The sequence below is a fragment of the Mobula hypostoma genome, chromosome 4 (genome assembly GCF_963921235.1).
Source record: "Mobula hypostoma chromosome 4, sMobHyp1.1, whole genome shotgun sequence".
NCBI lineage: Eukaryota > Metazoa > Chordata > Chondrichthyes > Myliobatiformes > Myliobatidae > Mobula > Mobula hypostoma.
Genome location: NC_086100.1, coordinates 77,452,957 through 77,468,633, shown reverse-complemented (window position 1 = coordinate 77,468,633; position 15,677 = coordinate 77,452,957). Strand labels below are relative to the sequence as shown.

General features: G+C 37.3%; 1 protein-coding gene across 1 annotated transcript in view; it reads right to left on the bottom strand.

Moving 5' to 3' along the window:
- Positions 1-15,677, bottom strand: part of LOC134345414 (ephrin type-A receptor 3-like) — a 380,595-nt gene that overhangs the window by 21,507 nt on the left and 343,411 nt on the right. The gene's annotated exons all lie outside the window — the stretch shown is intronic.

Here is a 15,677-nt window from a genome sequence, read left to right as displayed (position 1 = left end):
ACCTGTAATTAAATATTTATTTACCTATTTAGTATATGTTGATTCTCATAATTTGAGAGATTGTCATAAGATTACTAAAACAAGTTCAATCACCCAGAAAGGAAACAGTTAACAAATGGATTAGGTAACAGAGGACAAGATGATTGTGGTCAATGTAAAAGACCCATCTGTGTAGGGTTAAGGTGTAGTGACTTCCCCAATTCTCATCCTCCACCCTCAAACTGCTGATCAAAAGTTGGAACTGCCTAGCCAAAAAGATGAGTTATGGTTGATTATATAGGTAAGATTATATAAGGTAAGACTTTATTTATCACAAAGGAAATTACTGTTTCAAGGCTGCTCAGTCAGAAATATATACTTTAAAATACAAAAACAAAATAAAAAATACTGTAAGCATTGAGATACAAAAAAATACAAAATGAGCATTAAAAAGTAATAGTGCAAAATACAGATGTGCAATAGGTGGGGTGGATGAATGTGCTTCTGTGCTATTATCTCTGACCATGGGGGAAAAAACAGGTTTTAAAGGCTTTTCTTGAATCTTCTGCCAAAACAACTGCAAATTGATTGATTAAAATCAGAGTACATTTATCATATTTTTGGGTACAAAGGAGGAATTTAACTGTAATGTTCGTTGAATCATATTTATGCCTGATATAAGGGATTCATTATGTAATAATAGTACTTCATTTTGTGTCATTATTTAAAACCACTCATCAATCTCAACAACTTGGAAGTAAAATACTGCAGGTGTTGGGAATCGGAAATGAAATGGAAAATGCTGGAAATATTTAGCAAGTCAGCCACCATCTGTGGAAAGAGAAATGAAGATAATGTTCAGGTCGATAGCCTTTCATTTTAATTCAGATGTATTTGATCCTTTGTAATATAACACGGTGGTATTTTCTACTGTTCAACAGAGGACAGATCATGTCGCATTTTCATAGTTGGATGATTTTAGTAAAGAATATTTTGCCTGATCTGCATTGTTCTATTGTAACTTGCCTTTGTACTGTACATTGTAAAGCCTTGAACCTCTGTTAAATTTATTTGGATTTATCTGCAAACTACACCTGTGCCTTAAGCTAACTGAATTGTACTTGGTCATCTTCCTTTAAATCCAAAATTCTAAGTTTGTCCTAAAGTAGTCCACCACCAATGAATCAGAAAGCAGATAAATGACAAGATAACTTGTTTTAGTAATGATGTTGTGCAAAAATTCCAACTACCTTTACCTTACCCAAGCCCGACTTCAAAGATTTTTATAACCCACTGTGTGAGTAGATGAGGCTTTGTTTCAACATACTGTGTGACTACCGAGGTCTCCTCCAGATTAGTTTAGTGAGTTGTGGGCTTGCTTTGTTGGCGGCGGACACTTGCCCGGCAGATCCTCTCTAGATTTGATTTGATGCAAAAGACACATTTCACAGTCTGTTTTGATGCACTCGTGACAACGAAACATAATCTAAATCTTTTACTACACTGAGGTGTCAACCTAGGTTTAGCTTAGTCATGACATGGAAGTGTTTCAACTGAATCCTAGTTTAAAATGGAATGAGATTTGATGGCCCCATCTCATTCCACATTCTCTGTTCTAGTTATTTTCTCATCTTAATCTGTCTAGATTTGATTATATAATGGATGACTGTCAAATCAAATTGTCTATATAGCTTTTTCTTTAGAGCATGGTTTCAGGCCACAAACGAAATGGATACTTTGGCCAGAAAATCGCTAATGTGCATTGTAACAATGAGTGTCAAGGATACAGGCAAACTCATGTTTTATTGAAAATCTAACAATTAGATAGCAACATTTAATAAAATTGTTTCCAAGTATTTATCAACTGCAGTCCAATATACAGATTCTGAAAACTTGTACAAATGTGACAGAAATCAAATTATTCCAAAGCTCTTCTAAAGGATTGTGCTTCAATCTGTATCTCTTGATACATTTTGAGAAAGAGTTCGTCAAGAGATGGAAAAAGAATTAATATAGATTAGCTTAGTGTTTATAATCTGACATAGCCAAAACTGGGTTCAAATATAAAAATTCAAAACCAAAATATCTACTGTACACAAATGGCAAAGGTTTCTTCAGAACCCTAGGGAATGACTAGATTATACCTCTTCACTGAACTGCTATGGAAACCTTGAAGAGCATTATTCTCCTTTCTTTCTAAAGAAAGAGGAACCTTTGAAGAACAATTCCCATGGAATGCCAGGATGACTGATTGGTGCTCCTTAAAGTGGTGCCTGAGCAATGATGGAACTGGATGGATTTGATTGCATTATCACAGAACCAGAACTGAGATGGACAACTGAGAGAATTAATGAGGCCACCATGTAAACTGAACTTGCCAAAAGGAAAATCACAAGTATTTTACGATTCTTGCCCTTCCAGCTGCTATTTAGAAGAAATTACATCAATATCATTTGTGAATGAGATATTACTTGACAGCAAAATGAGCTTAAAAGTTTTGAGTCAGTCCTACTAAGAACTGCAGAAATGCTCCTTACTGTGCAAACAATAAAGTGGTTATTTGTTTGAATAGATCCAAATTGGTCGACATGTGCTTAAAAACTTGAAGCAGTAAATAAGGAGTTTAGAAAATACTCAATTTTTCCAGTGAGAGTTACCAGCAACAAATATGATCTTGCTGGTAAAATGGAGTTAATATTTTAATCATCAACTACATTGATGAAAGGATTATATCTTGACTTAGTTCATACTGCAAGTTTCCTCAGTATCCTTTGGCTATGGGCAAGTTATTGTGACTACCAATATAGGAATGAAATGGTAAATTTAGAGCCATTTTTTTTTGCCTTTTATTCATTTGCCATCTGCTATGCATCAAGACAAAAGCATCTCCTACATTTGTTCTGTGGCAATGTCTAACTAAGACAACAGTGTGCAACTTGGCTTCCTTTCCTGTCGTCTACCACATGCTTTCTATTCATTACAATATGCACTAATCAAAGCATTCAATAAATGTCAGCAGGTAATTAGACTTGGCAATCTACTGAGAATTCTTATGTCCATAAAATCCTGAATATTAATGAACTCCTGTCTAAGATATTTGCGAGCCTGTGGAAGATGGGCTTGATGGATTGGTCCAATCAAAACAGCAAGCAGCGAAGGAGGGCCCTGATGAGAACCATTAGCTCATTTCAATATGTCAGCTGCTACGCAAAGGCTGCAGAGCACCTGTGCTTGCAAATTATTAAAGTACTTTGACAACTTCACACTGAGTACATATAACGCCAACAGATCAACCAGAAGAGCAAAGAAACCATCAAAATTCCTTTTTTATTCTTCAGGTGTCTTTTATCTGCTGCCCTGTGTAATGCAATGAGTTAGAATGACTGATTTATCTGGACCGCACTGTGCCCTTGGATAACTAGTCCTTTCCTTCCTCATTTTGCATTTGTGAAATGTAGAAAGAACATGAAATAAATACATCAAGGTTTCCAACAGGCTGTAAATATTTATAGGGTTATTAAATAGCCCAGTGCTTTCTTACTAGCAATGCATTGAGAAAAGGTATTGCTTCAAGAAGCCATCTCAAGGTCAGAGGATGTTGTACTGGAATCAATGATCAAGTGAACCTCTGACAGATATTTTGGAGGCTCCCTGGGGGCCTGTACTATAAGTGATTGCTAGATGCAGAAAATTTTAAGCTCCCTTCCTTGACTTTAGCATGTGCATGTGTTGTGTATTTAATATCTCAGTAATATTTGAGAAATATTGCAGATATATTGTTTGATTAAGTATTCTTTGTTGTTTACATAATTCATTACATGTTATATGTAGAAGTACATGAATGGCATATGTCATTACGCCATCAAATCATAAGTGTGCATCTCACTAAAAGAAAAAATAGAATACACACATTATCCCTGGGCTGCATGTTTTTCTTTCAATTAGTTTTTATGTTTTGGCATTACAAAACATAACAATGGCAATGAGGAAGTTTTAAATAAAACCAAGACAACTCACTACCTGTTGAAGCCCAGCAAGATGTTTGAATTAAAAAAGAGTAGCACATTTTATCTTCGAAAGTTTAATGAGACGTTAAGAGTTAAAAAGAGACAGAAAATGGATGAAATTCACAGGTTCATAAACAGTGTGTACTAGGTAAAAATAATCATTTTTTTAAAAAAAAGAACAGAAATGGCTGGCTACATCAAAAAGATAGGGTGTTCGACTACACAAAAGATAACCAGGTACTGTATACTGATTGAATTGAGCAGTATTTTGAAGCAAATTAAATAGTCAATGAAAAATGAGTGGCATTTTTTGATGAGTGCATCGGGTGGAAAGTCAAACAGTTTGCTTAGAAGTTTGATTGCTCCAACCAAACCAGCTAAAATGAGCTTTGTTGAATATAATGAAAATATTGCAGAAACATATAGAACTGAAACCACTGTTCAATGCAGAACGCTTTAGGTTTCATAAGTGGATCAAAAGGTAGGAGAGTCCATTTCAGCGCATGTGGCTGAATTGAAAAAGTTTGCATTGTCTTTTCAATGTTGGCCTTAATGATGCACTGAGCGATTGTTTAGTTTGTGGACTATTACAAGAAAGCAATCAAAAATGGCTTCTAACTGAAGTACAATTTACAATTAAAAGGGCAGTTGAAATTGCTGTTTCAATGGAAACAGCAGACAAAGGCAGAATTGAGTCGCAGTCAGGAACAAAAGTGAATGGCTAAACAGAAACTGGCCTTGACACACAATGTGTGTTACCATTGTGGCAGAGGCTCATGTGCACCAGAGCAATGCAAGTTTAAAGGTGAAATTTGCAGAAAGTGCAACAAAGTAGGACAAATACTATGAGAACGTTAGGCATCAAAAAGAAATGGACTGCACAGGGAAGAGAAAAAGATAAAAAGTCAAATTGCAGTTTCAAAAAGAACACTAATTTGCATACTGTTGAGGAAAAATCTTAGAACGCTGTGATGCACAGGTCTGAGTAGCCCTTAGATTTGCCATGTGAAAGCTAACAATAGACAAGCCATAAGAGAACAGCAATTTAATTAAAATAAAATTGGACATCTGTTTGGCTGTTTCAGTCATTTCACAAAATGAGCTTGAACGACTTTTCAAAGATACCATACTGAAGTCTGAATATGTCAGACTAAGAACTTACACTGGAGGAAAGATAGCTTATTTGGTAATGGCATTTGTAATAGTGAAATAGACCTACCAACAAGTCAAATTGATCTTGTATGTGGTAAAAACGGGAGGGACACCATTGTAGGGCCAAAAATGTCTGAGACAACTACAACTTGGTTGGAGAGCATCCACTAGCTGCATGCCACATTCCCTGCACGGGAGCCAACTAAAAGTGAACTAAGGAAGGTACTAGATGATGCAGAGTGCTGGGTGGAGATACATCTCTACCAAAGGAGGTGTAAAGCACTCCTTCCCTCCCCTAGCCTACAGGTCACCCTTGGGCAAGGTGTAGCACCTGTTTGGACCCCTGATCAGGGTCGCGTGACATCATGGGTGTATATGGTGGACGGTTTTATGAGCAGCAGGTGCATATCAAAAGTTCTGGTTATGCCACTGATGATGCCAAGTAGGAAGAGTATTATAATGGCTGGAGTCACCTGTCTTGAAGAAGAAGGCAAATCACTTCTGTAGAGAAATTAGCCAAGAACAATCATGGTCATGGAAAGACCATGATCGTCCACATCATTGACACAGCACATAACGAATGAACTGGATGATGCCACAGCAGTGTTCAAGGATGGCAGTGGAAAACTCAAACATATCAAGGTAAACATAGTGCTCAATGAAAATGAAGGACAATAAAGGTATCTAAAGCTGTCAGAACCACTTCCTACAGTCCCAGAGCAAATTTCTACAACCAGCATGGAGGAGGCCCTAGATCCTGAGATTGTTTCACAGCCACAAGTCTCACCTGCCCAGCAGAGTAACACGCCCCTCCCCTGCATCAGGAATGATGTTGTCCCACAAGAGTATGAAATCCTACATAGCGATCAAATCTTTAGTAGTGAATGGGACAATTTAATATTTTCTCTTCTGCGGATGTCTATATTGTAGTTGTGTCATATACTATACTGTGTATATATAACTTGAGATGCGTTCTATTTTCATTTGGAGTTTATAAGCAGGGAGGTGAGATGTGTATTTAATATTTCAGTGATACTTGAGTAATGCTTAAATCTGTTTGATTCAGCTTAGATAATTCATTACAGATTATATGTATAAGTGTATGACACCACCTCACCATAACAGCGTGCCTCACTAGAAGTAAAAATAGAGTACACACATTATCCCCTGGCTCCCATGTTTTTCTTTCAATTAGTTTTATGCTTTGGAATTACAAAACATAATGGATGCATCATTTTCCAACATTTGCATCTGGAAGCGAGACTCCCTGCTGAAAATTGCACATGCAAAATCACTCCTCTTATTTAAAGGGACAGATCTGCTTTGATGCAAGATGATTCTGAGCACTATAATGATCATAATAGCAGATTTTTTTAATATAAAAAAATGTGAAAGCAATAATTTTCCATCATGTTTTGATCAAACTCAGCACAGCTCAATCATAGCTGTTAAGGTTAACAGAATGAAGAATACGGTGCCAGTTTGGTTTTATATGTCCTCTGGATAGTAGAGGAATCAAAGAATTATTAAAATTGGGCAGGTCTGCTCCTCCTCGTATTTATGACCCTATGATTGTATTTGAAGAATACCTTCAACTCAGTCAAGATTACAGTGGAAATTGTAAATTATAGTACTGTAAAACTCACTCCCCACTGGGCTTAAGTTTGACTACATTTGAAATACTTTTCTTGATTTACCAACAACAGGTTGGAATCTTGTATTACCTATGTATCTGCATACATCACCACCCAGTGTGGCACAACACATCAAAGACCTTATGCAACTGAACACTACTCTCTGTAAACTAGTTAAATTAATACACTAGCAGAATGGAGACCCAATTAACTTTCAAGTCAAATTAATGTTGGTGAAACAATAACATGGACTTCAATAAGGTGAAATATGAAAATTCTACTAATCAAAACGTTTAATGAGCGTAAATCTTAATGGAAGTACTTTGGGCAAATTTTGATTTCAAAAGGGTTGTTTTTAAAGATTTTGTTTTAGAAGGTTAGTGCATCGACTAACAGCACCAGTGATTATGGTTCAATTCTTGCTGCTATCAGTAACGAGCTTGTACATTCTTCCTGTGACCATATAGGTTTCCTCTGGGTGCTCTAGTTCCTTCCCTCTTTTTGAAGACATACCGGTTAGGATTAGTAAGCTGTGGTAATGTCATGTTAGCTCCGTAAACATGCTGACACCTGAGAGATGCCCCCAGCACATCATGGACTGTGTTGGACATTGATGTAAACGACTCATTTCACTGTCTGTTTCAACGTCCATGTGACAAATAAAGCTAATCTTTAAAATCTTTAATGCAGGTTATGTAATGATGGGTTTTGATATGACTCTTTTTGTATGTCATGCTATTCCATGCATGACCAAATCTTCCCCAAGCTTTCTTTGAAATGAAGATTGTTCTTTAAAGTTCAATTTATAAAAGATTCATTTTAAAATGGGTCAACTCTTGAATTTGAAGAAAAGTTGTTAGTTTTTCATGGTATACATGATTATTTAAGCAAACAGCCAACCGTCTACAAATTTGGTTTTCCTACCATACTTAAGGGATGGATGCACTCATATTTATGCATTATTATGTTTCATGTCACCAGCAAGTGTCTTCACTCTGATTATAAAAACATTAAAATTTATTCTTTACTGCATTATGACAGTGCTACATTTTAAAATGAAAGGATGTGTAGGGAAGGGCAGTTGGACATGCCCCAATACTCATCTTTATGAACTAGTGAAGTGAAACACTTACACGTGTTCACTCCACTGCAGTCAGTGTGCACACCTGCACAGCTCCAAAAGGGGAAAATTTGAATTCCCCAGGGTTGTTGGCTGTAAAACATATAGGCCATCCTATCCGAAGCTCACGAATGGCAGCAAGTCTACATTTATATATTTATCTGTAAGGAAAAAGGGGAGGAGTTACAGTTTTATTATCCCAGCTGTACAGATTCTGGCATTTTGGAGTCAGAAATATTTTAATGCTGGAAATAAAATAAAGCGCTGCAGGCTTAAAATGAGATGCTGAAAATAAATGTTAAGCATTTCTTTTCTATTAGTGAGCATTGTACTTTATATCAGACAGATTAATAGTGAAATCCATCATTTTAAGATTATTATTATCCTTACAATGAAAACAGTATCTGATTTTATGGTAATAAATAATATTACCAATTATCTAATGCTTCAGCAAAAATAAATAAATCAGCCCTGCCGTCATCATTAAAATGAAAGATAGTAAACACTGATAGAGAACCTCCCCAATGCCCTCCCAGATATTGTATTTTAAATCTTAATGTCCTGCTGTCTTTGCTTAACAATAAATACCAAATGAATAGTGACATGACAAGGATAAACTGCACTTTCATCTTCCTGAGCACTGCATTAACTCTTTCATTTAAGATATTCTGATTATTCCTGGATATTACAAACCAGGGTTAAAATGGCCTTTGCCTCTGTAATTTATTCTTGTTAATGTGGTAACCAGACAATGATGATTTAAAATAATTGCTTAAACTACCAGGGGAAATTTTCTTTTAATGCAGTGTTGTTATGATTTGGATTGCACTAAATTAAAGGGTTGATAGTTTTAAATAGGAATTAGATTAAAAAATAAAAAATGATAGCATTGCAGAAAAAGATTCCTTTCAATGAGCTGACAAGGATGTGATAGGTTGAATTATTTTTTTTTGGTGTTGATTTTATTCTATTCTCAATTTTTTTGTTATAATACAGACAAGATTAAAAAAATAAGAGGACTGCATCTGAAAGAAGGATATTAACTCTTTGGGTGTGCCCCTACAATGGAAAACATTTTGTAAAAGGTTGCACTATATAATATTATTCTGTGTTTTTTCACATGTTCAGTAGTTTGTGAAAGCAGTTCCTTCCATTATCAATTTAGGTTAAAACAATCTGGTAGTTTCTGCATCGTCAAGACGATTCTTGACATTGTTTTACAACATGATAAAATCTGGATGGAAATGAATCTGCTCTAAAATCATTACTGATCTATCTTTATAAGGACAAGAAGGACAGCAGGTACAATGTTACAGCTAAATTTACAAGAAATGGTTGTCTGACTATTACGTAGAAAATATAGACTGTCAGGCATGACAGATTGCTCTCATTTCCTGAACCCAAAGGCAATAATGCTGGTTTGTGTCAGAAACCAAGATGGTCAATAACCACAGAGCAAGATGAAAGGGCTTTGAGTTTTAGGTTCTCATCATATTGGGTCAGCATCGTGCAAGTGAATTATCAGTACTAAAGAAGGAACATTCCATCTTTTTAGAAAAGGGAAGCAAAGCTACAGCTTCCCCTATAAATTAAATATCCATTAGCCTCTTGTCCAGCTTCTTTGCAAAGCTGGAAAAGATTGAAAGGTTCGATGCTTGAGGTTACATTCTGTGACATAGTTATCACAGTGATTGATGAAACAGCCGATCGAATTTATGCATGCTGGAGGCTTGGCCGCTACCTTCAATACGAATCGAGCTCTAAGTGGGGAGCTGTTAGATCGATCTGGCATCTTGGAGATGGGATAAGGACAGACAATCATTGCAAGTTCATTCTAAGGGACACTGTTGACAAATCAGTCTCTGCCAGCGACACGGGTGAGGGGAATAACTCCCAGTTTGACGGTGGCTGAGCTTCTAGCTTGCTGGAAATTCAATTGAATTTTTCATCAGTCACTATTATATGCATCATTGAACAGAAGAGATAGAATTTCCTAGCTGTATTCATATTTCTATAGTGGAGGTGATTCATTTAAATTGCTGATAGAATATATAGCACTGCAATACTAATATAACTTTATGATATGGATTTAACATTTCAAAGTGACTTAATCCACTGATTAAATTATGCTAACTGTCCATCGTTCATTATTATTCACCTACTTCTGCATAGGTTGAAATCACATTTTGTACTGCATTGACAATGAAGTACTTGAAATGTAGTCACCATTGTAACGTAGGAAACTCATTTGTGGACATCACGTTCCCACAGACAGAAATGTTTCAGCAGTGCTGATCTGGGATAAGAATAATTAGCAAGCAAGTGAGCAACGTTTAGAGGGTAATTTTCTGCATTTTAATCACTAAAGGGGAGCCTTGCCTGTGGCTTTTGTACAGAAACCTTATATTGCATGTGTGGGTTGTGCTGAATAGTCTAATGCAACAATCAGCAAAAACAATTGATATACTTTAATTGAAACATGTGATAGCAGTAAATATAACTGATTAGTAACTCCTCTCTCTGAAAGTTGACTGTCACTAGCTTGACATTTACACTGCCAACTCTATAAGGATCAACACGTTCTCAACTTGACTTTAGTGGCAGGAGGAAAGGGAACCTAGGCTCCCACCATGAATGTGACTTGTGCTTTTTTCCCCCACTTAGTCAAATAGATTTAAAAGAGAATCATTATGCTGTAATTTAACACAAACATATTGTTTTTCTGTAAGCAGGAAGCCTGAACTGCAGTCAATGTATTTCGGCAGGGCAGATGTGATTTTTATGCATGAAAAGCTGTGGGTGGTGCAAGAATGTGTATATTTGTTTCTGGATTTATAGAAAGTGTATTTCCCCATACACATTCTAGAGTCTTTGTACAGTACTGCACTTATTCATGGGAATTACATTTAACTTCAGCCATTTTAATAATGTTATCTATATGCTATTATTATATTACATACAACTAGGAACTTTTGGCAGAGTCATCCATCAATTCCTTATTTCCACAGCCCCCCCCCCATTGCTCAATGTACTTTCTCTCTTTCTATCATCTCCCCAGTTTTGTTTTGTGTTCTATTGCCAGATGCCTACGCTTGCGGCTAACGTGAGAGTGGACAATTAACAACAGCACACCTTTGGAATGAGGGAGGAAACGTGGAGCTGGCAGAATTCCATGAGGAGAACGTGCAAACTCTGCAGAGATTGTGCCAGAGGTGAGAATATACAGTCATGGTGGGTAACTGCACTAATTACAGTGCTGAACCTGGCAACCTGCTGCTCATAAGTTGGCCAATCTACTTCCTATATTACACCTATGCCTGCACATACTGGCTGTCAAGCATATTAGGTCATCTGGAGGTTGCAATAAATGCAATTTCCATTTAAAGTCTTTATTTACAGTGAGATCATGGATAACTCAGCATAAAACTGGTGAAACTGGATGTCAATTATAAATAAAGCAGGTTGTCCAAGAACTGAACAAACACTTAGCGTTGAACAATATGTAATAAAATTACATACAAGTTTGGATGATATACTATGTCCTCCACTCCTTAGATTGCATACAAAACTTAAATCAGGAGTTCCCAACCATTTTTATGTCCAAGGAGCTTTACCATTAAACTCTGTGGACTGCAGTTTGTGAACCCCTGCATTAGAGGGTATTACTGTAAGTAGAGACTCGACTTGATAGCCAGCAAGAACACAGATGGGGCTATGGGCCAAGATGTTGGGATGGGTATGGGAGGTCGAATTGTAATGGGTGGCCACCGGGAATTTGTGCTTTTTGTGGCAGACTGAGTGAAGGTGCTGGCCCTCCCATTCCCATCCTGACAAGTCGGTTCACGGCCTCCTCTGCTGCCATGATGAGGTCACACTCAAGTTGGAGGAACATTGATTTCTTTAACTTCTGGTAATTTTTCTGCCCCCCCCCTTCTCTCTTTCTCCATTCCCCATTCTGCCTCCTCTCTCAGCATTTCTTTTCTCCTCACCTCCCTCTGGTGCCCCTCATCCATCCCTTTCTCCCATGGTCCAGTGCCCTCTCCTGTCGGTTTCCTTTTTCTTCAACCCTTTATCTCACAATCCCCCCCCCCCAGCTTCTTTCTTCATCCACCCACCCACCTTCCCCCTCACCCAGTTTCATCTGCCAGCTTGTACTCCTTCCCTTCCCCTCCCCAACCTTCTTATTCTGGCTTCTTCCCCTTTCCTCTCGAGTCCTGATGAAGGGGCTTGATCTGAAACGTTGCCTGTTCATTCCTCTCCATAGGCATGCCTGACCTGCTGAATTCCTCCAACACATCTGAGTGATCATCCGGCATAAGTGCTCTTTTGGTCAGTGGTCACTGACAGAGACTGCTCAAGCAAGTGTTATGAGTAAAAACATAGCGCAAAGTCCTACGCAATATAAATTGCAGTATTATATCAGAGAATAAGACTATATTTTTCTTTCAGTATCTCTGCGTTCTGTATTTTAAGACAGTGGATGTGTCATAGCTGTATAGCAAACAGAAGCTACAGAAAGGTTTCCAATAGAGGGTTAACTAGAACACAATGTTGCATTAGCTTCAGGTTAAAAATTGTATAAAAATTAAATACCTATTTATGTTCTTAAAAATGTGATTTTTTTTTTCAAAATTAAATGGTTCAGAGAATGCAAACATATATTAACATCAGTGAGATGGTTTTAGTTTCCTTCTCACATCATTTTCTCCTCGCATTTCCACTCCAAAGGACATTGATTTCCTGTTCAAATACAGCAGCGGGGTTACAAGTTTCATCTTGCCCAGTGGCTATTATAATATGCAGGCCTTTGGAGTGTCAGCAGGTTACTCCCGACTACAGAAAGGGGCATGCTAACTGAGCCTCAACCTGCTCTTTCTCAGTGTTGGTTAGCAATCAAGCAATCAATAAGTTCAGTTGATTTGCATCCCTGAGCTAAGATGCTTGGGAAAACTACTCGCTGCCTGCTGAGATTAGCTAGTTGAACAGATCGGGCACTAGAAGTATGATCTTCGCAACTCAGAGGCTCACTGAGTTATCTCAATGGGATACAATTATGTCACTTTAAATAAACTGCTGACCCACATCAAAAATTGAACAGATGTCATTTTTACACAGGAAACAAACAGCAATTTAGACCTGAAAATTGATGGTAATATAATTTAGCTTTACTGATTTGATTGGATTAGGACTAGAACTAGCTCTTAAAACTCCTTTGTTGATCTTTTTCTAACATTTATGGGCTATCCTTCCAATTTATTTCAAAAATAAATTACATCTCTGTTGCAGATGAATGTTGCTGCTGGGCAGTTAGATGCAATTTTTATATTGGTTAAGTATGCCTTTGCCCTTAAAATCTAGCTTGGAAACTTCTGACCAACATCACCTATATGCTGCTCCAACTTTTAGTGGAAGACTCCAAGTAGGATTAAAGATTAGTTTTATTTGTCACATGTATCAAAGAACATTTTGTTTTGTGCTAACGCCCAACACTGTCCAATGATTATAGGTGGGCCAGCCCATAAGTGTCATCATGCTTCTGCCCACAACTCACTATTCCTCAACCTAACTGCACATTTTTCGGATGTGGAAGGGAATGGAGCACCCATCGGAAACTCACGTGGACACAGAGGGAATGTACAGACAGCAGCGGGAATCAAACCCTGTTATGTGACCACTGGCTCTGTAAAGCAATTGTGCTAACCACTGTGCTACACAGCCACCCCTATGAATTGGAATATAAGTCAGCTGAGGTTTAATTGTCATTCAATTCAACCATACATGAATACCCATGAAAATAGTCAAAGGAAACAAAGTTCCTCTGGGGCCAAGGTGCAAAACACAGTACCAATATAAAAAAAGAATCCACTGTGGAAACTTCACCCTACCATCTGAGGTAAATCTCATGTAGGAATTAATAGACTACTTTGGAGTGTTGTATATTATTTTCTAATCTGATCTTGTGTTATACTGCTGTTTCCCTAATATCTTCCCACTAATAAATGCTCCATGTCACCTGGCTCAATTTCCAGAATGCTGCCTTCCTCTCTTTGGACAAAAAAAATGTATGATATGAATACAAATTTACAAAAGTTTTAACCTATCATTCTTAGGGTTCTTGTGCCAAAGAAAGATTATTTTAAGAGCTTCCTCAAAGCCCCACAAAATCAAAATGATCAGTAAAAACCCAAAAATGTGATTTGGCTTTTTGGATAATTTTGTACACTGCTTTTACTTCAGTTTCCTATGTATATTTTGTGATGTTTCAGTCAATTCAGTGGAGTTGCACTTCAAAACCCTGCAGAAATTCCATTCTGGTAAATTACTTTGATGGGCAGGTGAGGACGAACGTTCTTTCCCACTCATAGACAGAAGTTTCAGCAACAATATGAGGGGGGTTGCAACAGATAGTGTGTGGACCATTTCAGTATCAGATACGGTACAAGATAGTTAATGGCAAGAATTTAGCAATACGTCCTTTATATTTTCTAAGAAGATCCACTCATTGTGCATTTATTTCAAAAGTCTGTTTTCTTTTCATTCCTTAACAGGACATGGACATTGTCAGTGAGATCATCTTTATTGCTTGTCTTACTGCTCTAGATGTGGTGTCTTATTTATTTACCTGCTTATGTCATTTTCATTAATTTAAATTCCCCAACCATAGGGGCAAGATTTGAAATATCTCGTGATCAATACTCCAGTAATTTAACGGCTATGTCCCTCTGCCTCTTTCACTTAAAGCCCTGGGGCACCCAATTAAATACTTCTTAAACTATAGTAATTTTTGGCAATGTGGCATCAACTTCAAGTACTAATACCAAAATCAGAAATACGGGCCGGGGCTCCCTCCCTAATATAATGGAATGTCAGTCTGGATGATGAGCTTGAACACAAAACTTTTAGGCTCAGTGTTACCACTGACCCAAAACTGACACTTACTACAATCCCCAGGAGAGAGGCTCAGAGACAAACATTGAAAATGTCACAACTAATCTGCAAGGTAATCTGTCATTCAAATGATGCACATTTCTGCACAAGTAAATCGGATCCTCACCTTTCCAAACAGATGCATAAGGCATAAAAATCAAGGAATGTCTTTTGTAAATCTCTGAATTATCACTTTACAAAGTGTCAGGACCTTTTAGAATGTACGGTGGAGATTATGGAATATTCACGTAGGATGAGGCAGATAATTTCCAAACAATTGAATCTGGGGCTAATAAAACCTGACAATTCTGGAATCACTCAGCAGATCAGGCACTGTCTGTGGAAGACTAGACAGTTTAAATTTCAGGTTGAAGGCTTTTCATTAGAAACTGGGGTTATTCTCCTTGGAGTTGGGATTAAAGATTTATTTAATCATTTTTAAGTAACAAAGGGCTTTGATAGAGTTATTGTTTGCAGTGGAAGAAGGGTCAGTCTCTGCAGGCACAATTAGAGGTTATAGGCACTGAAGCTGTTTCGACTGGAGAATATCCTCTTTACATCGCAAGATGTTGATATTCAGAAAGCACTGCCTGAAAGGCTCCAATTCAATAATTTTTAATGTATGTTTGGTTAAATACTTGAAGAAAATTATGCAGGAGGCTAGTCGTACAGTAAATCCCTTTCAAGGGGTTAGTATAGCAACAATGGGCTGAATGATCTACTATACTATGGCAATATTATTTTGTTTTGCTTGTTTTTTTATTTTCAGAACTATTTAAATGGCTGTATAAGACACGGGTTATGCTTTAAAATGAAGACTAAAACAAGTGAAGGTTCAGATTCTTTGGTGCTTTAAAA